Here is a 24887-nt window from a genome sequence, read left to right as displayed (position 1 = left end):
TGCTGAGAATCCAGTGTTGAAACTTAATTCCCACGCATGTGGAGGCACAATTTCAGATTAGGACTGTGGTTCCCAGGGAAAGAGGGCTTAATCTGCCCCCCTTTGCACTGTTTTCCTGACCTGAAACATCCCCTGACGAGCTGCTGTTTACCATGCTGGGGAAGTTTATGTGGAGCTAGCCCTTAGTACAGATAATAGAGAAAATAGCCACTCCCTGAGTCATTTCATGCCTGGAAAATAGAGGCAGGGGAGATTTAATCCCCCTGTGGTCCTAATCTGTATCTCCCTCCATCACCCCCATGCCTGAGAATTAAATCCTGAGAGTGGAATTCCCAGAGCCCAAGGAGTAACAAACGTATCCTGTAGTTAGATATGTGCTTCCCCCTCCCTCGTCCCGTGTATCCTTTCACACTTCCATAAACTCTCCACTAGAGGTCAGTCTCTGATGCCGAGCCACTCCTTCACTGGAGTTCAGACAACCTTCTGTCTTTTCCTGGAAATCGTCCGGATTCGATTCCTCTGAAGTGACCCTGGTATCCCATGATTTTGCAAAGGAAAACCGTTTGTTGTTCTTGTGGATTCACGATGAAGATTTCTATATACATTTGTCTGCTTTGGGTATATCCGAAATATTCACCTTTTCTTTTGACATTGCCTGGATCTGTTTACTGGACTGTTGTGCAGGAGACTTTGGAAGCAAGTGGATCTGCAGTCTCCGCCTTTGGGTGAGCTGCCAGAGAAGATGCTATCGAAGCAGGGAAGCAATCAAAACCTTTGAATATTCCAGTTCAGATGTGACGATGTTGGGCATCGGTCTGTTTCTTCTTGTGCCCATCGCAGAGGTTAGTTTTGTTTATGAAGACTCTGTTGTGGTTAGCGGGGAGGGATGGCGGATGTTCAGAATTCATACTTGGCACTATCAGTTCTCTCTCCCTGGTATTTCCCTTCCTAATGTCTTTGCATCCTAAAGTATAGCAGTGGGGTACTTTAAAGACGAATTTTATCGCTGCAGAAGCTTTTGTGGACAAGAGGCCCCTTCTGCTTCCATGCATATATCGACTTCCCTTTTAAAACCATCTAAGCCAGGGTCCCTGTCCACATCTTGTGGCAGCAAATGATGCCCGTGTTATTTTGTCAGTCCTAAATCTCCTGCAAATCAGCTTCATTGATGTCTCCCAAGTCCTAATGCTTGATACAAGAGGGAGAATGCCCATTTTCCCTACACCATGCATAAATTTATAAACTTCTACCACATACTTTCTTTACAGTGCCATCCTAAATAGAGGTACACATTTCTAAGTCCATTGAAGTCAGTGGGCTTAGAACAGTGTAACTCTGCTTGAAATGGCACCGTTAGTAGAGCTGTCTTGTAAGATTTCCTGGTATTAAGCTGTATAATGATGATTAGAATTACAGAAGGCTGAATCATGGTCTGTAGTGTATCATTTCCCTATTCTCCAGAATTAAAGTTCCTCCTATCTGTTTCCTCCTTTTGTCTTCCCACAGATTCTCAAGAATAGGGCTATTTCCACACATGTCTAAAGGGACGGCCCACTCACCAAACACTGGTGCCTTTTACCCTTTTTTCAAAATGTCTTTGATTTCAAAGCGGTAGAGGGCTGTTTGGCTTCTGGGTTTTTTGGCGCCTTTTATGAGAATGCAATTTCCCACACCGAGAAAAGAGAAAAGAGAAGCAGAGGGAAGGGCAGAAACACAATGGCTAATCCCTGGCAGGCAGGATCAGTGGGACACAGCACATCGAAGGCATTTGCTGATGGGCAGCGGGGAAGTGGGATGAGGAGAAATGGCAAGTGTCCAAGATTACCACTAACATGCTAAAAGGTCACAGTATGATAATCTCTGCCATGGGTTCCCCAAGTCCTCAAAGAGCCTGTGGGGGGTGGGTCAAGAAACAAAACAAGCTTCTAGGGGGCAAGAACCCTTGCCACCAAGGATAACAAGCTGCCACCAGTTCGCTCTTACCAACCCTAAGTGTAGAGACCAAAGAAAGAAAGTCTGCAGCCTTTTGGGGTATTAATCATGTCAGTCTTGAAAGGTAGGATGCCTACGGACTGAGTTCCACACAGTTCTTTGGACGCTGAGGCCAACTGGGCCAAGATACTGGATTCAGACTGAAGCTCCAAAACCCAATAATACCACAGAGAAGTATAATCGATAACATTTATTAAGATTGTGCAAAAGATTATAAATATAGGAATTGCGCAAGATGGGAAAGAAAACATTCTCTAAATATGTGCATGTGTATGTGCCATCAAGTAGCAGTGGACTTACGGTGACCCCAGCAAGCAGCTGTCAAAGCAAGTGAGAAGCAGAGGTGGTTTACCAGAGCCTTCCTCTGCAGAGTCTTCCTTGGTGGTCACCCATCCAAGCACCCACCCCTGCTTAGAATCATAGAATCATAGAGTTGGAAGGGGCCATACAGACCATCTAGTCCAACCCCCTGCCCAGTGCAGGATCAGCCTAAAGCATCTCTGACAAGTATTCATCCAGCCTCTTCTTGAAAACTGCCAGTGAGGGGGAGCTCACCACCTCCCTAGGCAGCTGATTCCACTTTTGAACTACTCTGATCGTGAAAAAGTTTTTCCTAATATCCAGCCGGTACCTTTGTGCATGTAATTTAAGCCCATTGCTTCGCGTCCTACCCTCTGCTGCCAACTGGAACAGCTCCTTGCCCTCCTCCAAATGACAGCCTTTCAAATATTTAAAGAGAGCAATCATGTCCCCCCTCAACCTCCTCCAAACTAAACATTCCCAAGGCCCTCAGCCTTTCGTCATAGGGCTCAGTCTCCAGACCTCTGATCATTCTCGTCACTCTCCTCTGCACCCTCTCGATTTTGTCCACATCCTTTTTGAAGTGAGGCATCCAGAACTGCACACAATACTCCAGGTGTGGCCTGACAAAGGCAGTATAGAGAGGGGCTATGACCTCCTGTGATTTCGACGCTATGGCCCCTTTGATACAACCCAAGATTGAATTAGCCTTTTTTGCCACTTCATCACACTGACTGCTCATATTTAGTTTACAGTCCACTCTTACCCCAAGATCCCTTTCACATATACTACTGCCCAGAAGTGTAGCTTTCATGATCTGATGAGATCGGGCTATACTATGCCACTTTCCCTCCTAAAGTCTAAATAGCTAACCTAAAAAACTGAGCATTTGGGTTTCCTAACCCAAATGTTACCTTGTTAGGTCAAACCACAGAAGTCCAAACAGAATTCCAAAGTCTTAAGTCCTTCTTTCTGAAGGTCCAAAAGGTCAAAGAACAAAGTGGCTTAGAGCTGACTCCTAACCCAGATGCTAGACCACAAACAAAATGGCTTGGAATCAAAGAACAAACTAAAGACCCTTTCTTTAGGCCTTGTCGCCTGCAACATGGTCTCATCTTGATGGTCCAATTAGGGTGTAGCTAAGACACATGACAACAACAACAACATTGATTTATATACCGCCCTTTAGGACAACTTAATGCCCACTCAGAGCGGTTTACAAAGGATGTCATTATTATCCCCACAACAAAATGCCCTGTGAGGCAGGTGGGGCTGAGAGAGCTCCAGAGAGTGACTAGCCCAAGGTCACCCAGCTGGCTTCAAGCGGAGGAGTGGGGAATCAAACCTGGCTCTCCAGATTAGAGTCCCACGCTCTTAACCACTACACTAAACTGGCTCCCCCCACACCCCCTGCAGTTGAGACGTGTTTGCAGTCAGAGCAACTAGCCCCATCTGGTGCCTAAGTGCTAAGAAGATGGAATGCAGGGATGAGCCCCCCCCCCACTTTGTTACTGGCCCTGAAGGTCTCTGATCTAAACCATCTCAACTACATCTGGGTTCGGTTAGTACCATCTCCAAGCTTATCTTCTCTGAGAACAGCTAGTTCAGATTTCCAGAAATTTCCAGAGGTTTCTTTTGTTAGCTCGACTAGGTCCAAAAGCCTGAGTCAAAGTTTTGAAAGCCAAGAAACGGACTAGAACAGACCAGTTTCTCGACCCTGCCATTAATATTGTTTCCAGCTCTCACAAGCTGTCAGTCCATGTATTAAGATTTCTCAGGCTTGAATGATGGGAAATGCAAAGTATAGATATTTGAATAGGCAAAGTCAGATGCCGTGCACCTGTTTTGGTTGTTATCTAAAATAGACAGGTAACCAAATATTCAAAACAAATTTTAAAAGAGTCCCCTCATAACCATCACTTCCACAAGAAAGTTCAGTATCAGATAATGGAAAATCTGTAATTGGATAAGATGCAGTAGATTTCCTGGTTACTTTTATTTACAAGCAACGAGGAGATGGGGATATTGGATTGGAACTGTAGTGATGAAAGAGGTTTAACCCATTCCCCTACACAATTCTTCTTTAGTTACGAACTGGATATTATACATAGGACCTCCAGCAGGGGGCCTCCATGTGGGGACTGAAGGTCACCTGGAGTTACAACTTGTCTAGACTACAAAGATCAGTTCCCCTGGAGGAAAAGACAGATTTGGAGGGTAGAGTTCCTGGCATCACATCACAGCTGAGCTCCCCTCCCCAAACTCCACCCTCTACTGGCACAGTCCCCCAAACTCCAGGAATTTCCCAGCTCAGAGGCGGCAACCTTATGATTCACTTGCTCCCTAAAATCAAAACTAGACATGGTGACGGAGGCATGTGAGTGTTTTATCTCCAGGATAATCCCACATTTAAGTGACTCAAATATACCATTTGTGGTGGTGAATTAAACTGGTGAGTGAGTCATAAAGGATTAATGGAACCGAAAATGACCTGTTTTCTGGTTTAGATCCAAAATCTTTTAAATCACTATTTTACTGCATAGTATAATTTCAGTATACCCTAATGACACTAATCTGTCATTAGGACAGACAGCTTTGTTATTTGGGTTGTATCATGTCTATTTGAGTCTGATCATGCCAGTATTCTTCAGTCCACTAAACAGCAATATGAATTGTGGCAGGGAGGGCACTCCAAGTTCTTGAAAAAAAAGACTTACTCAAACCAGCTGCTTAGGGCTTCATATAAGCCTCAGCCCTAGAAGTTACAAAACTTGGACATGCAGATAAAAATGTCCTTACGCTTTTGCAGAGTATATTTGTGCCCCCCCGCCCCCGCCGCCACCAGTAACTACAGAATGCACTGAAACATCTGAAATTGGGGTGGGGTTGGAGGAATTTTCTTGGTAATATATGTGCTAATCTTTTTGAAACCTTTCAGAAAAATGTCCTTGGATTAGTTCTACAACTTCTGTGACTTAGGTCAAACTGGGCAGAAAAAAATTACAGTACTTTTAAGTTAATTTTTTTTAACCTTCTTTACTTCTATACCTATTTTTAAAAAAATGTTGCGTTGATCTTACAGAAGAAAACGTCTACATTTCCTGTGAAAGTCATGTAAGTTGCTCTCATAAATATTTTCAGGATGAACAGGAACCTTTTAAAACCATCAAAATTTAGCTGAAATTAGAAATCCAACTGCACTAGGTATTGAGTCAATACTATCCATATAAAAACTGCCAGCCATAAGGACTGCTCAAAATCCTATCACTTCTGACGTTGGTAATTGGTAAACTTAATATCCATGAAATTATTCAGTTATTTTCTTAGTGTAAAATATTCACAGAGCTCTCCTTTAAGCAAGTGATGGGCTTCAGACACCTGCATTTATACTGTTCTGCCTGTTCCCTTGTATCTGCTTTGACATGCCAGATTCCTCTAATTCCCTCACAGTACCATCATGCTGAAGCTTGCTTTGGTGACCTTGGGCCACTTATTCACTATCTCAACCTAATCTGATGTGAGGGTTAAATAAAGTACAAGAGACGATTTTACACTGCCCTGAGCTCCTTGGAGGAAGGATGGCATAAAAACGTAGCAAATAAATAAATGGATGTATTGTCGAAGGCTTTCACGGCCGGAGAACGATGGTTGTTGTGGGTTTTCCGGGCTGTATTGCCGTGGTCTTGGCATTGTAGTTCCTGACGTTTCGCCAGCAGCTGTGGCTGGCATCTTCAGAGGTGTAGCACCAAAAGACAGAGATCTCTCAGTGTCACAGTGTGGAAAAGATGTTGGCAGGTCATTTGTATCTACTCAGGAGGGGTGCGGTTGAGCTGAGTCATCCTGTAAGAGTTTCCCAGGGTGTGGAATGCTAATGGCGGAAGGCTTCACTGTATCCTCAGGAGTGCAGTGCGGCTCCGGTGTGGCTGAGGGGGTGGCACTCACCACTTTAAAAGAAGTAGCGGCTTGCCAGTCTTCCCTGGGGTGGGGATCCCCCACTCCCACTCTCCACCCCCCCACCCCTGCGTACCTGGCCAGCAGGGGGAAAAGGCAGGGGGAATGCATCTCCTGGGGTGTACGCGCGGGTGATGCGGCGTGCTCCTGTGTGCCACAGTGAGCTGGATCAGGCCCCTTTCGGGCTAGTTTCAGCCCAAATCAGCCAGATTCAGCCTGAATCCGGCCTGATTCTGCCCCAAATTGGCTGGATTTGGCTTGAATTGGGTCGGATTTGGGCTGGATTGAGCCACTGAGGTGCTCAACAGTGCTCCCACACTCCGCAGTGGCCTGATTCGGCCATAATACAGCCCAATTCAGCCTGAATCTAGCCCGAATAGGGCTACTGCAGAGCACAGGAGCACCCCAAGGCTCATTGCACTGCCCTGGCAGCACTGCCACGTTTTGCAGTGGCCCAATTCAGGTCAAATTGGGCCTGATTCGTCCCCCTGCAGAGCACGGGAGTGCTCCCAGATGCAGCAGTTTTAAATGGGATAAAGCTTTTCATTTCCTATGTTTTTTAATTTGGTGGCACCACACTGGACACCATCTGAAGAAGCTTTTTGTAGTCCTTAAAATAGCAGTTTAAATCATTCCAAATGTATTATTGATGACTAACCATGCCAAACAATGAGCCCTAGAAAACTGCCTCCAGAGGGCCATGCTGCCATGTGGAGCTTTCCCACCACTGTTCCAGGTCTTCCTGGGCCTCCAGAGGGCTGCGCTTGTGTGCTGTGCCTTTTTGCCACTGAGCTGGGCCTTCCTGGGCCTCTGGAGGGCCACACCACCATACCAAGCGTTCCTGCCGCTGCACCAGCCTTCCTGGGCCTCCGGAGGGTCTGAGGAGGCCATGGCAGCAGTGGGAAATCCTGGCGCAGCCCTCTAGAGGCCTGAGAAGGCTCGGCATGGTGGTGGGAAGGCCTGGCACAACAGCATGGCCCTCTGGAGGCCATTTTCTAGAGTCCATTGTTTACACAATGGACTTGGTTGCTATAATAGTAACATTCGATTTATATACGGCCCTTCAGGACAACTTAATGCCCACTCAGAGCAGTTTACAAAGTATGTCATTATTATCCTCACAACAAACACTCTGTGAGGTGGGTGGGGCTGAGAGAGTCCCAGATAACTGTGACTAGCCCAAGGTCACCCAGCTGGCTTCAAGTGCAGGAGTGGAGAATCAAACCTCCAGATTAGAGTCCTGCGGTCTTAACTACTACACCAAACTGGCTCTACAACAAACTGCTAGTTTATTATACTCCTAGATTGTAATTGATGGGTTTTTTCCTCATCCAGTCTTTTATCTCTTCCTTTGAGCTCTGTCTTGATTCTGAGTGCCAGGCCATCTGTTCCAACTGCCTGACCTCAGTAACAGAAACAGCCTGATGCAGGTGGGGCCTTATCGTTTTTTCCTTCAATTTTTAATACAGAACAAACACACAGGAAATAAAACACATCAAACTCTGTTTCACGGTTATGCCAGCTCACAATGAGCCAGCAAACATATTCTTTGGAGCTTTTCAACAGTTGTATAAATAAAAAATTTATTGGCCATGTGTGAAATCTGCTGTTTGGGTTGGGAGGGGTTGTGGCTGGGTGGATCTTGATGGATCTTGCAGTGCTATGTATAAAGGGATTAAAACAAGTTGTTGTTTATCGCTTTTTGGCTGCCTGACACCAATGTGTTCTCATCCCTGCCCTATCAGTGGCTGCTTGACCTGCTTTGATTATCAGTGTTCTAACTCATCATAAGGAAAGTATCTATAACAGAATGTGGGCAGTGACATTTCTGTGAGGGGTTTTCCCCACAGGGATTCTTCTGCAGTTCTGGCCCCATTCTACTTTGATTTAGCCCCTGATTGCCACAAACATTTTTTGCCTTTAGTTTTCTTCTCAGTTTTGTGTTTGTTTTTCCCTGGTTTTTTTTCTGGTTCTTTAGAGACCATTTCTACAATATTTTTGAAGGAGATTCTGAGTTTTGTTCCTTGTATGTAATGTTTCTTTCTGTTTGGTTTGTCCCACCCACCTTCAACCCACTTTTTGATGATTCGATGTTCATCATCACTGCCTCTCCTCTACCTTCCTCCCCCCTTGCTTTGTTGTCAATCTTATTTTAAATTGTCACTTTCATATTTCTATATTGGCATACCATTGTAATAATAGGTTCTCTAAACCCCCAGCTTTCATTTTTTAAAAAATAAGTCTCCAGCCTCCTCCATTCCAGAGATATGCTTTTTCCCTTACATCTCTGCAGAGAAAGGGACTTGCATTTTTTAAATATGAAAGGTGGGAATTCAGAGAACCTGCTTCATCTGACGGGAACAAAGCCATGGAGACTGGAATGCTGCATATAGGGCTGCTAACTCTGGTTTGGAAACTTCTTGAAAATTTGGGGGTGAAGCCTGCAGACAGTGGAGGGGACGGAGCTCAGAGGGGATGGGATGTCACTCTAGGACTTCCATTTTTCCTAGAGTCTATGGTAGATTCTACCTTCTGAAGCTGCTATTTAATCCAATAGACTTGATATTTGTTGTCTGGAGATCAGTTGTAATTTCAGGAGATTTCTCTAACACTTTACCCAAGTACCTTTCTGAAACATTTTGTTGCCACAAAAACTCTGTGTAATAAAGCTCTCTTAAATAGTTCGGTTTTGCACATTTTATGGAAAGCCAAATGATTGTGAATAGAGATGGGCACGATCCGCATTACGATTGAAAAAAACCCACGATAATGGCGATCGGGTCCCGGCGGATCATGCTCGGCCACAGCCAATGATGCAGTGATTGGGGGGGGGGGCTGGATCGGGGCTTGATCGGGTCAATCGTGCTCGGATTGGGAAGCCAGACACTCAAGCACCAGCAATCTATTCCCCTGTCAACGGAGCCAGGGGAATGCCTGAGCTGTGTTTGCCCTCCTTCTGTCACCCTGGAAACCCGAATGGAAGCCCAGCTTTCCTTGATCAGCAGGGCTTCCTTCCAACCATGGAGCAGCGAAGCAGTCACAAGTGGGGAGAAGACAGCCAGGGGAGGGAGGGGGAAGGGTGTGTTCTGTAGCCATGGGCACTCCAATCTCATCCCTGCAAACCCTGATAGGCAGCTCTGATGGCCAAACACAGGCCAGACCCCCCGCCCCCTGAGGGGAGGTGGCTCGTCGCCATCTCCCTGTGCCCGCTGGGCTCGGCGGCCGCCGCCTTCCCACATAGCTGGGAATAGCAGCATGCCCCGCTTTAGCCTCCACAATCCACGATCCATGGATCGGAAACGGGAGATGATCAGTGTGGATCATTTATTGGGGATTGTCGCCGGCACCGATCCACGATCAGCTGGATCGTTAATTTATTTTGGATCATGCCCATCTCTATTTGTGAATCTTTCCAACCTAATCAGGTAGACCATTCCATAAGGTGAAGGTACAACAGTGAGAAGAAATTGACAGTACATCTTCCATGAGTTCATGAAAGTGTCCCCTAATTTGAATGTGTAGCTGCACCTCCACTTGTCCGCTTGTTCTGCAGCACTGCATGTTTTTTTTAAAAAAATGCAGTTCACATCTCAAAAGTCATGACTGATTGAACTTGTAAAGAGCCAAAAAGGAGGGGGAGAGACCTGGGGAGGAGAGGGAAGAGGAGACATTGAGAGGGGGCTACTTGCCCCATACTCCCAGCCAAAGGAGAAAAAAGTATCCTTCCAAAATATTGCCAACTAGCAACAAAGCCCATTGTGGGAAAAAATATAATGGACTCTAGAAAGCTGGGGCTGGGGAGGGCTGGCAGGTGGGCTGGGCATTCCGGCCACCACTGCCCCCGAATCAGGGCTGAAGAGAACTGGCAGGCAGGCAAGCAGGCTGGGAAAGGGCTGGGAGGTGAGCTGGGCATGACTGCTTCTGTGCCCAGATCGGGGCTGGCGAGGGCCACTTGCTCTTCTCATCCCATCCCCAGCTGATCAGCTGCAGAGGGTAAAGGTGCCCGCCCCCTTCCCCACTGATCATCTGGGCAGGGTGAAGGCAGCAGGCTTGCCTCCCCTTGCCCACTGATCGGCTGGGCTGGGTGAAGGTGGAGGGCTCGCCACCCCCCTTTGCCTGTTGATCAATTGGGCAGGGATAAGGCGGTGGGCTTGTCATCCCCACTTACCTGCTGATCAGCTGGGCAAGGAGAAGGCTGCAGGCTCGCCGCCCCCCTTTACCCATTGATAAGCTGGGTAGAAGAAGGCTGCAGGCTCGCTGCCTCCCCTTGCCCACTGATCAGCAGGGCAGGGTGAAGGCAGAGGGCTCACCGCCCCCTTTACCTGCTGATCAGTAGGGCAGGGAGAAGGCAGCAGGCTTGCCGCCCCCCCCTTGCCCGCTGATCAGCTGGGCAGGGATAAGGTGGTGGGCTTATCATCCCCCCTTGCCCGCTGATCAGCTGGGCAGGGAGAAGGCTGCAGGCTCACTGCCCCCCTTGCCTGCTGATCAGGTGAGCAGGGATAAGGCTGCAGGCTTGCCACCCCCCTTGCCCTCTGATCAGCTGGGCAGGGAGACAGTGGAGGACTTACTGCTGCCCTTTGCCCACTGATCAGCTAAGCAGGGCAAAGATGGTGGGTTCACTACCCCCTTTGCTCACTGATCTGCTGTGCAGGGATAAGGCAGTGGGCTCATCACCCCCCTTGCCTCCTGATTAGTTGGGGAGGGCAGGCAGTGTGCTCAGCAGCCTCACTCCTTCCTGGCTGATCAGCTGGGGAGGGCGCGCCTGCACCTATGCCAAATATGAGTAGTCGGAAACATGCTTAGCCTTTTATGTAGTAAGATGTCCGGGGTCCACAGCCCAGCCCCCAGACTTACCTGGAGAAATGCAGAGATGTCATATATCACACACCTTCAGAGGTGTTTAATAAAGTGGTTTAATAAAGATGGTTTAATAAAGTCATGTGAGGTTAATATAATTGAGCCTAATGCCCCTGAATCTCCCAGATCTAGATTGCAGTGAGACCTGGCCAACAAGCCATTCACGTTGATGACGGATCACGTGTCTCTCCAATGGGTGCATCGGATGAAGGAGCACAACCCCCGCATCCTGAGATGGTACCTTTCCCTACTGCCGTACCGGTTCTCTGTCATGTACCACTGAGGGGCCAACCACCTGGATGCGGATTTCATGTCGAGGCTCTTTGAACCGGACCCCATTGAGCCGACATCCAGGCTAAGAGGGGGTATGTGTCCAGGGTCCACAGCCCAGCCCCCGGACTTACCTGGAGAAAAGGACGGGAAAACCCCGGGAGACAACCACCCAGCTGCCTCAACAGACAGTTGTCCAGGGTGGAACAGTCACAGCACACCAGCAGTAGAGTCAGGGTGCCCTGGAGCTCCAGTGAAGGCAACACAGCCAGCAGCAAGTGCGGGAGAGGAAGAGCCAGAGGGGGAAGCCAGCCAGAGAAGGGCAGCCACGCGCCAGCCCCAGTAGACAGGCAGCCCAGATGCCAGCTGGGGTGGCATCTTGTGAGCAAAGGCAGAGACAGGCAAAGCGCATCACCTGGAAAGGCCCTGCCAGCCCAGTCCTGCAGGAAAGACTGAAGGAGAAGGGGGAGGAAAGAAAGGAGGCACACCTGGAGGAAGCCTCAGCTGGGACACGTTCACATTCAGCCCCACCCTGCTAGAGAGGCAAGGAAGGCCAGGGGGAATTAGTGAAAGGGCAGGAACACCTGAGAGCAGCCACAGCTGATCAGCATCGGGAGAGGGAAGGAGCTTGGAAGGAAGGGCAGAGGCAGCGAAAGGAAACTCTATAAAAGCTGACTCAGAAGAGTGCCCTTGGTGGGTTGTGTAGGAGTGATGGAGTGGGCGAGGTGGTGAGTTGATGAAGGAGGAGATGGTGGAGATCAAGGGGGATGACTGGAGCAGGTTGAGCAGGCCAGCGAGTGGACTGAGAGGGAGTCTGGGTGAGGTATACCACCCCTCCTTCCACAGAGCAGGGTCCTGCAGTATCCCTGCCACCCCTTTGATGTCATAGCTGGGCATGCCAGTGCCCTGCCCAGCGGCATATGCAGCAAACCCTGACAGCAGGATGCCCTTTTCTGAGAGTGAAAGATCTGTCTTTACAAATGATATGGGAAAAGATTTAAATGTGAAAGGAATGGAAGAAGGGGGCAATTTCAGAAACAAGGCACTGTGAATTTTTTTTATGGTTGTTGATTTTTCTGCCAGGCAAGGTGGGTAGGGTTTTTTTGTCCCGAAGGGGGATGGGGGAGGAATTAGAGGGAGGGTAAGACACTCTTGCTGAGTAATCTCAGTCTAGCACCCATTTCTAGGCGTAGAGCTAAAAAGAGACAGAGGCAAGGATGACGGCAGGGAAATTAATTATACATACAGGGGGTGGAATTTTTTATTTGTTGTTTCTCTTACTGTGGTTGTAGATCCACAGTAGATCTCCAGGCCAATTACTCACTTGCAGAATTGAATAAACAGATTTCCTCCCCACCTATATCTCAAAAAAACAACACGAAAGAGACTCGCCTCTTCCTCAGGGAGGAGATGGATAAGCCACTGAAGCTGCAACCCCATGCATGCACAATAGCATGCTGGAGGACGCTGACTCATGTGTGTCCCAGCATGCAGTATAAGGATCCCATTCCCCCAGTGGGGGGGGGCAGGAGACCCCCTGCTCCCAGCTTCCATCCCCCGCCACCACTTACCTGGCCAGTGGGGGGTGGGGAAGTGTGGGCAATGGGCTCTGGAGGATTTCCCTCCCATGTCAGAAATGACATCATTTGTAGCATGACAAGGAAGTAAAGACCCCTGAGTGTGGCCGATTTGGTAAAAATGAGCCCCCAAACTGGGGTTGCCAGGTCCCCTTACCGTTCTGGTGGGAGGGGGGACCTGGCACTCACCTCTTTTGTTTTCTTTGCATGTGCAGTTTGTACAGAGCTGATTTTGGCCCGTTAGGGGCCCAAATTGACCCTGTGGGAAACTCAGTTATGCTCCCGGTGATGACATCACTCTTAGGAGTGACATAATTGCAGCACCCCTGGAGTGTGCCTAGCAGGCCTGTACCCTTGCCTCCCCCACCCCCGCTGGCCAGGTGAGTGATGGCAGAGGGCAGAGGGTGGGAGCAGGGGATCCCCCACCCCCACTAGAGGAACGGCAACCCTATACAGAGTTGCCAGCTGTCTCGTTTTGTCCTCTACAGCCCAGTATTTCCAGAAACTGACAAAATTCCAGACATAAATGTCCAGTATTTTAGCAGTGGCTGGCAGCAGACAGCAAAAGACAGCAAATCTGCTGGGGACCATTAGGCTCACAAAGACTGCTTATGGGCCTGCCCAGCAGAAGCAGGGAGGAGTGTGGCTTGGGCTCCACCTCTGTCCCTCCTGTCTCCCCCTTGTGCTTGCAAAAGCTGCCAGTTGCTGGGGAGCATGTGAAGATGCACACATGTGCCATCGACACCATCACCTCATGCAGTTCAGGTGGCTGCTATGACGCTTGCCTCCCTCCATCATGACCATCATGAGGTAACAGCATGCTTGAGGCAAGTGGAGGCAGGCAGGGAGAATCACCCCTGCCAGGGCCACGAAGAACTGTCCTGTCCCTGTTGCCACTTTGTCGGTGCTCTGGCAGCTTTTGCAGCGCTGCATCCCTGTGAGGGGGATGAGCTGGGCTGAACTGAGGCTGGGCAGCACCATGGCTGCTGCGCTCCCTGGAGTGGCTGATGTAATAGTGGAGGACAAGAGAATCAGCGTGGCCCAGGCAGTGTCCTCGGCAGGCCAGGCAGAAGTGCCCCACCTGGAGCAGCAGGTGAGGCAGGGGGAACCGAGGACTTGCTCCTTGGCCTCCTTCTGCCACCCCCTTTTCTTTGCTTGCTCGCTTGGGGAGCACAGCTCCTGGCTTGTCAATGCATGCTCACACTCTCGCTCACTCTCACTCTCCTATGTTGTAGTCATAGGGGACATTCAGGAGTAACACCCCGCCCCCAACATACCCTGCCCCACCATTTGCGTTATTTTAGCAGCAGCATGTCTGCAGGGGCTCAAAAACTGGGTGGCAGAAGCAGAGGGGAGCAGGGCTCTGGAACCCCTTCCACCCTCCCTTCCCCCTCACTGTACTTGCAAGTGAAAGCAGACAGCCTGGCTGCAGCCTACTCTTCCTTCTGCACTCAGGTTGTCAGGTCCCCCAGGTTGCTCACACAAGGAAATGAAGGTCCCGCACACGGCTGATTTGATAAAAATCAGCCTCCAACATTGCTGCCTGAGCCCTGCCTCCCTTCTGAGGTATGCACTGGCCTTCAAGGCTTTGAGGCTGCTGGTGCACCTCCCAGTGTGGCCTCACCCTTGCTTCTTTCCCCCACACCCCCTGATCGAGCTGCCTGCTTCAGTGGTGCCTTCTGGGCTAGACTGAGTTGGGAGGAAGCATTTTTTGATGCTGCATTAACTTGCTTCTTCGGCAGTAATGTTGGATGCCGTGTAACCCCAAGGCTTTTAACTGATTCAGCAAGGGTCACATGAACCCTATCAAAAGCAGGGAGTGCAATGTCCTGTGATTTCTGGCTTCCCAAAGCACATTACTTCTGCTTTCTATGCAATTTCCTTGTGCAAATCACTATGATTCCCTTGTGCAGGTAGATAGAGACATGGGGCAAATCCACCCATCCCGGCATAGTACTTAAACTTCCTGGTGTGATTTTTGACTCATTGCGCCACAAGAGCGGAATCATGGGAAGATGACATCAGAAATTGCACCAGGAAGATACTATCGTTCCGACAGTTTAGCGCAATGCCGGGACATGTGGATTCAGCCATGATCTCAGAAGCCATCAATAGAATAGGCAAAAATGTATAATCTATTTAGAAACAAATGGTACATTCTAAAACTGAAATATCTGATGAAGTACATAAGCCATCATAAAGCAGCTGTGCAGACAACTAAGATGCATTAGTCTGTAACCTATACATGCACTTGCTGTTTGGAACAGGGCCACACCAGGGGGCGGAGGAATTAACCTTTCAAAACCTGCTCAGTTTTGCTCATAAAAACCAAACTTCTTGCACTGTAATTACCATTTTAAAAAGGGGAAGTGTGTGTGTGGGGGGGGGTCATCAAAACACTACTCAAAGAGTCGGGGGGGCAGTTTCTACTCCCGCTTCCTTTCCTCTGTGGGCCTGTTCTGAAATGTGTGTGCAGTTTATCCTTTTATCTTTCAGCAAAAAGATTCATGATCTTAGTCTCATCTGTCCTTAGACAGTTTTAAGCAGTCAAGATTAGACATGGGCATGAATGAAAACAAATTAACGAATCTGCGGTTCATGGTTTGGTGCCACCGATGAACCTGAAGTCACAAACTTCTCCCGCTGATGAACTGGTTTCAGGTTCGTGGTTCATGGGCATCAGAAAGGCCCCCGTTGGACTTAGAGAGCCCATATTCCCAGGGAGTGTTTAGCAGGCTCTCCTCCAACAAGCATCCAAGTTTGGTCAAGATTGCAAGAGGGATCATGGAGTTATACCCTCTCCAATCCGAGGCCCCCAGGAAACTCCCACTCAATACAATTAGAGCCACCAGTTGACATTGGCTCAGTGTACAAGGGGTGTACTCAAAGGTGGGCTGTCTCCCCTCTAGCGGGTGGGGGGTAGGGACACTCGCTGGTGGCAGGCCCCATTTGCCTGCCCTCCAGGCCTCCGAGGAGCACGTGTTCATTCCCAGTGCAGGCCGGAAGGTGGGTGATGACGGGAACCACCGAGCCTGGCAGGCACAGGGAGGCGGCAGTGTGCCACCTCCCCTCAGGGGGTCTAGCTGCTCGCCAGCAGCACCTCCACATGCCTGCCTGCCAGGCCTCAGTGGAATGCGCACTTAATCCCAGTGCAGGCCAGAAGGAGGGTGATGATGGTGGCCACCGTGCCTGGTGGGCACGGGGAGGCAGTGACGAGCCACCTCCCCTTTATGGGGCAGGGGGTCTGGCAGCTCGCTGGTGGCCCCCCCAATGTGACGGCCCGCCAGGCCTCAGAGGAGTGTGCTCTTATTCCCAGTGCAGGCCGGAAAGTTGGTGATGATGGCAGCCACCGTGCCTGGCGGGCACTGGGAGGCAGTGACATCCTGCCTCCCCTCAGTGCAGAGGGTCTGGTCACTCACTGGCAGTACCCCCCGTGTGCCGGGCCAACAGGCCTCAGAGGAGTGTGCATTTATTCCCGCCGCAGGCCGGAAGGTGGGTGATGATGGTGGCCGCCAGGCCTTATTGGTGCGGGGAGACAGTGCCGTGCCGCCTTCCCTCAGGGGGCAGGGGGTCTGGCTGCTCGCTGACAGCACCCCCCATGTACCTGCCCATCAGGCCTCAGAGGAGCGCACGCTTATTCCCGGTGCAGGCCGGAAGATGGGTGATGACGTCGACCGCCAGGCCTGGCGGGCACAGGGAGGTGGCAGTGTGCCACCTCCCCTCAGGGGGTGGGGGGGTCTAGCTGCTCGCCAGCAGCACCCCCCACATGCCTGCCCGCCAGCCCTCAGTGGAGTGCGTGCTTATTCCGGGTGCAGGCCAGAAGGAGGAGGATGACGGTGGCCGCCGTGCCTGGCAGGCACGGGGAGGAGGCAGTGTGCCGCCTCCCCTCAGGGGGGTCTGGTAGCTCACCAGTGGAACCCCCGGACAGAATATGTTTCTGTTCTGCATTTAGCCCCTGAAATCTCTGGCCTCAGCATGGAGTGAATTAAGTTCACACGCACAAAATCTCAGGAGGTAAAGGATTTATTTTAGAACTATACTTTAAGCATTGACATAAGGAAAAGAGACTCATCATGTCTAATAACACTTGCTGTGGCTTTCATACAGACAGACCTGATTTGTTGGACCAACACAAAGAATACAATTCTGCCAGCTAATCCATATCTGAACACATCTATTAACGTCTTTTTCTGTTTCTATAATAATTCCCTATCTGCCTAAAGACATCCATTATCACCTTTAACATTTGAGCCTGCTTACTGCCATCTCTCCCCTCGGCCCAACTGCACATTTCTAGGTGTCCACTTCCCTCGTAGAATTCTAATCATACTAGTTCTCTGGCATTATGGTTTTAGTAGCAACTAGAAAATGGCCTTGGGACAGTCAGTGTGGCCTTCCTGGGCCTCCGGGGGGCCATGCCAGCACGTTGGACGTGCCAAGGCCCCGCAATGACAGAGAAGCCTGCTACACTAGCGTGACAATTGCGCCACCTTACCAGGACTTCTCGCTAGCACGCCAGGCCTCCCCATCACCTCTCTGGGCACCCCTCCCAAAGCCCTGCAGCGACAGAGAAGGCCACCACGCTGGTGTGGCCCTCACACCACCTTACTGGGCCTATTCACCACCTCTGTCACTCTGGAGGCCTCCTTGGGTTTTCCTGCACACTTGACTTATTGCTGATTTTCTTAGTAGTTGATCTACAACACTGGAATCAGTTTTGGTAGTTTTTTGCACATCTGCCCTCCTGCATTTTTACAGATGTGAAACTGTTTTATTTTATTCCTGACATAATCCAGATTTTCAAGCAAGGGTGCTGTTGTCATTGGTGATGTCATCAGTCGCATCACAACACACACATCCCTTTTTATTTTTTGTGCATGTTTATTGCTACTGGAGTGTTCTGCTTGGGCCAATCCAAAGTGAGGAGGCAGAGGGTGGAACCAGTGGAGCAAACTGACCTCTGGTGGGACAGAGCTTGGTACTGCAGCAACTGTGTCCATTTCAAACTGCTTTTTCTGTTGCCGGAAGTGACCACCACCTCCTCCCCTTGGCTACCAGGGCTCTTGCATTTTTTGAAAATCTTCATTTTCATATTGCTATATTAACCTAGGTAAAAAGGTAAAGGTAGTCAGTCCCCTGTGCAAGCCCTGAGTCATGGGAGATGTCTCATCACAATGTTTTCTTGGCAGACTTTTTACAGGGTGGTTTGCCATTGCCTTCCCCAGTCATCTACACTTTACCCCCAGGAACCTGGGTACTCATTTTATCAACCTTGGAAGGATGGAAGGCTGAGTCAACCTTGAACCAACACAGTGGGCTCTCTGAATTCCCAGCTGTCATCACTCACCATCCAGCCTGTGCCAGGAATAAGTGTGTGCTTCTCTGAGGCCTGGTGGGCAGGCACATGGGGGGTGCCGCTGGCAAGCTGCCAGACCCTCCTGAGGGGAGGCAGCACACCGCCGTCTCCCCGTGCCTGCCAGGCCCAGTGGTTGCCGTCATCACCTTCCTTCTGGCTTGCGCCAGGAATAAGCACGTGCTCCTTTGAGGCCTGACAAGCGGGCACATGGAGGGTGCCGCCAGCAAGTGGCCAGACCCCCCACTCCCTGAAGGATGGTGGCATGCCACCGCCTCCCTGTGCCCGCCAGGCCTGGCGGCCGCTGTCTTCACCCACCTTCTGGCCTGTACCGGGGATAAACGTGTGCTCCTCTGAGGCCTGGCGAGCGGGCACATGGGGGGTGCCACCAGTGAATGGCTAGACTACCCCACCCCCTGGGGGGAGGCAGCATGCTACCATCTCCCCGTGCCTGCCAGGCCCGGCGGCCGTCTTCATCACCTACCTTCCGGCCTGTGCCGGGAATAAGCGCATGTTCCTCTGAGGCCTGGAGGGTGGGCACATGGGGGGTGCTGCTGGCGAGTGGCCAGATCCCCTGACCCCTAAAGGTGAGACAGCCCACCTTCGAGTACACCCCTTGTACACTGGGCCAACATCAACCGATGGCTCTAGTTGTATCGAGTGGGAGTTTCCTGGGGGCCTCGGATTGGAGAGGGTATAACTCCAAGATCCCTATTGCAATCTTGGCTAAACCTGGGTGCTGGCTGGAGGAGAGCTTGCTAAACGCTCCCCAGGAATTTGGGCTCTCTAAGTCCAATGGGGGCCATTCTGACGCCCACGAGCCTCAAACTGGTTCGGCAACAGGAAAAGTTCGTTGCAGTTTGTGACTTCGGGTTCATCGGCAGCACCAAACCACGAACCACTGGTTTGTTAAATTTTTTTGATTCATGCACATGTCTACTGGCAACCCTAGTTTAGGGAGGTATTTGTTATCAATTTCAGTTCTGATAGGGACTCTCACAGAGTAGGTCCCCGCTAGCCCTCTTCATTGTTCTTGGCCTGCTAGAGACATTGACATAACTAAAGAATATGTACTGGCTACTTGAAAGCATTGAAATAGCTGGGGGAGCAATTGATTCCTTTGCACTTCCTTGCTGTTTGTCAACAGGAAAACTTTTTAAAATTATTTTGCGGCTCAAAAATGTGTAAATATTGGGGTGAACATTTCAGTCGAGGGCAATTTTCCACATTTTCCCACAAGGACAATATGGCAATTCTCATTCATGTGCAAGCCAAACCCCTCTTCTAACAGGAAGGGGCGGTGGCACTTGACACCACCAGTGACAATACTGTCACTCAAAAAACATGATTTTCAAGGCATGTCCGTGAGAAAATAAATTGACATAGTAATTGGAAAAATGCAGAGGGAGGGAAGACATGAGGAACCCTTATGCTCAACACAGTTCTGAGGCTAGGGGAATGACTGCTAGAAAAGCAGAAATAAGTCGCATGAAAAAACCCCAAATTTGCTACAGCAAACCTAGTTTAACCTCAAAATGAAACACTTCTCAGGCCATCGTCACACGGGCTTTTATTTAGCGCTAAAATGGTGCTCTTTCCCGGCAAACACCCACCTTATTCCAACACTGTAGCGATCTTCTCTCTTCTGCTTTGTGCTTGATAGTCGCGCTATTTTGTGCCTCAGTGTGAATGCCTCACATCGATGTATTTCGCCTCGCAACGTCCTATGCCCTCCCTTCAATTCCAGAATCCATTTCTTCCTGCGACTCCCCTTTTTTAAATTTTATTATGTCCTTATAACGCCATAACGCCATAAAACAATGCAAACTTTCTGCTGAAATAAAAATGACTCAATCGCCATGGCAGAGTCTTCAGCGATGGGGATCACGTCAGACACGGAGTTTTTGGCGGGTAAAGGACTATTTATATAATTTCAAAGTTGGAAAAACAAAAGGGTCGTAATGTTTTGCTCCAACGGAATGTTTATATGCTGTTATTCCGTTATAGCGGAATTAAATGCCAGAATAATAAAAAAAGAGGGAGGAGCTGCTTCTGCGCGGTTAGAGAGAACAGAACAGAGTGCTTTGGTGTGAACAGCTGGTGGCGTGAAGAGCCGTTAGGTGACCCAAAGAAACGTTACTGTGCCGATAACAGGTAGGACGCTATATGCTGTAAATTTAACGGAAGAGATGCCCGTGTGACGACGGCCTCAGTTGCGCTTTCAAAATGTTCAGTCCTAAATAACACAAATTGAAACCCCAGTTTCATGCTAACCACAATGCTGAGCAGATGTTGTTCTTACTGCAGCACAGCCGGTAGTTCAACCAGTTTGAGGCAGAATTTTTAAAAAAGTAATAAAACAAAGTCTGGGAACCTACCATAGGAGGGCTACTAATAAACAAGTCCCATTCTATTGCCTGCCAGTTGTGCTGGCAGGAGGAAGCATGCCACCTAAAGATTGCCCGCCATTAGCAGGCAGGCCAAGGGGATGGGTGAAACAGCCCACATGATGAAACAGCCAATGATGTCACTTCCAAGTGCAACCCAGAAATGACAGCACTGCAGACCTAGCAAAAATGCTCTTGACCCCAAACATAGCAAAAATGCTTCTGGATCATGCTTGAAGTGATTTCATCAGTTGGCACCACGGATGCTGGCATGTGTGTGCAAACAGAAGAGCAGTATGTTCCCACCCCTGATACCTGCTAATTGGTAGGGGCGACCTGGGAACACTAATGGGGGGGGAGGTGCTGGCCAGTTGGGTAGGCTACTGCCATCTCCTGTCCCTACTTTAGGGAGGGAGTGTGGGGGGCCTTTTTCCAGGGCCATTTTCCCCTTTCATTCAACCTCTGGTATTGGGAGCCTACCACCTGCAGATATCAGAAGCCCAAGTTATCTGCAACTCTCCCAGTGCATATGGTTGCCATGTCTTATGAACAGGCACATACAACCTTGGTTCTCCCCACCACTGCACTTTGTTAATTGGTTTTATTGTTTGTATATTGATTTTAGTTCTTGTTTTTATCGATTTTAACTGTTTACCGCCCAGAGCCCCTGGAGATGGGCGGTATATAAATTGAAATATAAATAAATTAAATAAATACATTGTGGTTCTTACTGCACTGGTTCTTGGTATGCATGAATGTGAACCCTGAAAAATCTACTCACCAGTTTGTAGGTACTGGTGCTTTACATGCGTGTGTGTGTGTTATGTGCTGTCAAGTCACCTCTGACTTATGAGACCCTATGAAGGAAAGGCCTTCAAACCGTCCTACCATTAACAGACTTGCTCAGATCCTGCAAACTGGAGGACGTGGCTTCTTTTATTGAGTCAAGCCACTTCGTTTGGGGTCTTCCTCTTTTCCTACTGCCTTCCTCTTTTCCTAGCACTATTGACTTTCCCAGAGAATCTTGTCTTCTCATAATGTGACCAAAGTACAATAGCTTCAGTTTTGTCATTTTAGCTTCTAGGGGGTATTCAGGCTTGGTTTCAGCCTGTTTGGGGCCCAAATTGGGCCTGAAGTAAAGCCCAGGAGCAATCCTGGGGCCTGCATGATGGCATCACAACCAAAAGTGACATCATCATGTCACCCCAGAAGCTCCAAGGAGTTAAGTGTTGGGTCCCCTCCTCCCATTGGGAGTGTGAGGGGACCTGGCAACCCTACTTCCACCACAAAGTTTCTTCTCCATCTTGGATTCCAAACTAGAATGCTCTTTTTCAGCATCCTTTCATGGATATAGCTAGGACTGTAGGAGAACAGTTGCTGTATATGACCAAGAAAGTTATTCAAAATACCTTTGCATACAGAAATTGGGCTAGCCCAGTCTCATTAGATAGGCCACAAAGGGAGTCTTGACTCGGCCAAAAATAGAACAACCTTGGAAGAGGGGCATGAAACAATAGAGTTACACAGTAGTATTGCCATGTGTAGATTTATGTAACTCATATCAATATTTACCATGTATCAAGGCCCAAGTACAGGGAGTATCTAAGAATGGAAGGAATGTCTAACTTCATAGACGCTGCCAAGATTATTCAAGGATAGATGCAGGGCTTTTTTTCTGGGAAAAGAGGTGGTGGAACTCAGTGGGTTGCCATCGGAGAAAATGGTCACATAGCTGGTGGCCCCGCCCCCTGATCTCCAGACAGAGGGGAGTCTAGATTGCCCTCCGCGCTGCTGAGTGGTATGGAGGGCAATCTAAATTCCCCTCTGTCTGGAGATCAGGGGGCGGGGGCCCCAGCCATGTGACCATTTTCAAGAGGTTCCGGAACTCCGTTCCACTGTGTTCCTGCTGAAAAAAAGCCCTGGATAGATGAATTGGGGGAGGGCCAAAAGATATTCAAATCTATGAGAAACTTGTAATAGCTATTTTTACAAAGACTTTGTTAAGGTAAGTAGCAAGAATGAACTAATATGTTTCAAATATGAATAACTTTGTTTGGTGTATAAAGTCATAGGATAATAAGCTAGCCAAGAATTTGAGTCTTTGAAGCAGGATATTGTTAAGAGAAGATTCCGAAACTGTATAAATATGACATGCTGAACTGACAGAGAGCTTTTTCTTAGAAAGGGCTCATTGCCTGTGACCATCATATCTTTGCGTATGATACTTTTTGGGACTCGTGCAATTGCTCTCCTTGAATGATCTATGTTATAATGGATGGTATGATTTTCTGTTGATTTAGTTGATATTAAGATTGCAAAATAACTATGTTTTGTTAGTAAAGATTTAGAATGGAAGCAGATTTCATAATTGTATTACTTGTGTACAATACCTGGTAACAAACTTAGAATGTTATTTGTGATGTATCTCTTGCCAGGAGTTAAATGATTTGATATAGGAAAGCTAACTAGGTGCTCTGGGCTTCTTAAGTGCATGCCTATATCTGAATCAGTGGCCGTTTCCAGACGGCTTACCTGCAGCCGCTCCATGCCGCAACGTCGCGGATCGTGCCGGGGAAAACGCGAAACATCGCGTTTTCTCGCGCGAGTTTTGCGCGACGTCGCGCAAAACTCGCGCGAGAAAACGCGATATTTCGCGTTTTCCCCGGCACGATCCGCGACGTTGCGGCATGGAGCGGCTGCAGGTAAGCCGTCTGGAAACAGCCAGTGTATGAAGGAAACTCTTGCCCAGGACACAGAAACTACAAGGAACAGGAAAGCCTCCCAGGAACCAAACCAATCATCATCGATACATATATCTCAATTCATCCATGTCAATAAAGTGCTAAAGGGCTCAAAATGAACAATGGCTGGAACTACTCAAATTTCATACATTCAATCTATAAACGCCATAAATATGTCAATAAATAATGCAACAATATAAATATATGCAAAAAGCAGGAATACAATATTTCTCCCTCAAGATACAATACAGAAGTCTTCCAGACCAACTGGTATGTATAAAACAATATGATAATTATCCACCACTTGGAACCTCAATAAATATAGAGTCCAGAGGCTCTATATTTAGTAAGTAAGTATTCATTATGTTTTAAATGTAAACCGTTGTCTTCTTGATGTTATTGCAGGAGAATAAGAGCGGAACTACAAGTGACAAAAGGCACAGGTTGGACACTTGTCAGCTTCCCTCAAGTTTTGATGGGAAATGTAGGCATCCTGGTCTTGCAGCTTGGCTCTCTGTCTGCTGTCCAATGGACTTTTCAACTGTCACTTGTCCAACATTCCGCCAAGCTGCCTACATTTCCCATCAAAACTTGAGAGAAGCTGACAAGTGTCCAACCTGTGCCTTTTATCACTTGTAGTTCCGCTCTTAGTAAGCCTATTATAGTAAGTCTATTGAGTCATATTATATTGATTTAGAACTACACATACCCATGCCCGGCTGCCACATTGGAGAATCACTGATATAATATATTGCCCATCCATCTTGACCGAAGTGATAAACCATCTTTTTTTTGCTCCATGTGGAGCCGCAAAAATAACTCCCCCACCCTGCACAGTTTTCACGAGAGGAGCCCTTTCTCCTCCTGCAGCACCATTCAATATGGCTGTTTCTCTTTTTTTTAGAAGCAGTTCCCTGCTGATGCTTTGTGGCTGCGGGGAAGATATGAAAACACGTGCTTTCATGCAAAGCATGCAAAGCAAACGTACCTTAATGTTTTCAAATGTGCTTTCATGCAAAGCAAAGCAATATCTAGTTTGGCCCTCTGTCAAGAAGAGTGTGTCTACAGATAAGAAGGTAGCAACCATATCCAAGCAGCCATTATGCAGATAGAGGGTGTTTGAAAAAACTAAAAAGGATGGGGGGCGGGAATTGTAAAGACTGTTCTTATTTTCTGTGCCCCACTTTTATTTATTATTTATTTATTTATTGGATTTTTAGCCCGCCATCCCTGCAAGCAGGCTCAGGGCGGGTCACAATCATAAATAGGGGTGTGCAAGCCAAAAATTTTCGGCTATAGCCGAAAGTAGAAAGCCGAAAGAAGATTCTCTATCGTTAAAGCCGAAAGCCGAAACAAGAATCTCTTTCGGCTTTCGACTTTCGGGATTCTTTCGGCATTATTTCGGCATTCTTTCGGCTTTTTTCTATGGGAAAATGCCTCCGTCTTCCAGGACGCCTGG

The sequence above is a fragment of the Eublepharis macularius genome, chromosome 4 (assembly GCF_028583425.1).
Source record: "Eublepharis macularius isolate TG4126 chromosome 4, MPM_Emac_v1.0, whole genome shotgun sequence".
Taxonomy (NCBI): domain Eukaryota; kingdom Metazoa; phylum Chordata; class Lepidosauria; order Squamata; family Eublepharidae; genus Eublepharis; species Eublepharis macularius.
The sequence above is the reverse complement of the archived record's forward strand: the minus strand, read 5'-3'. Positions refer to the sequence as shown.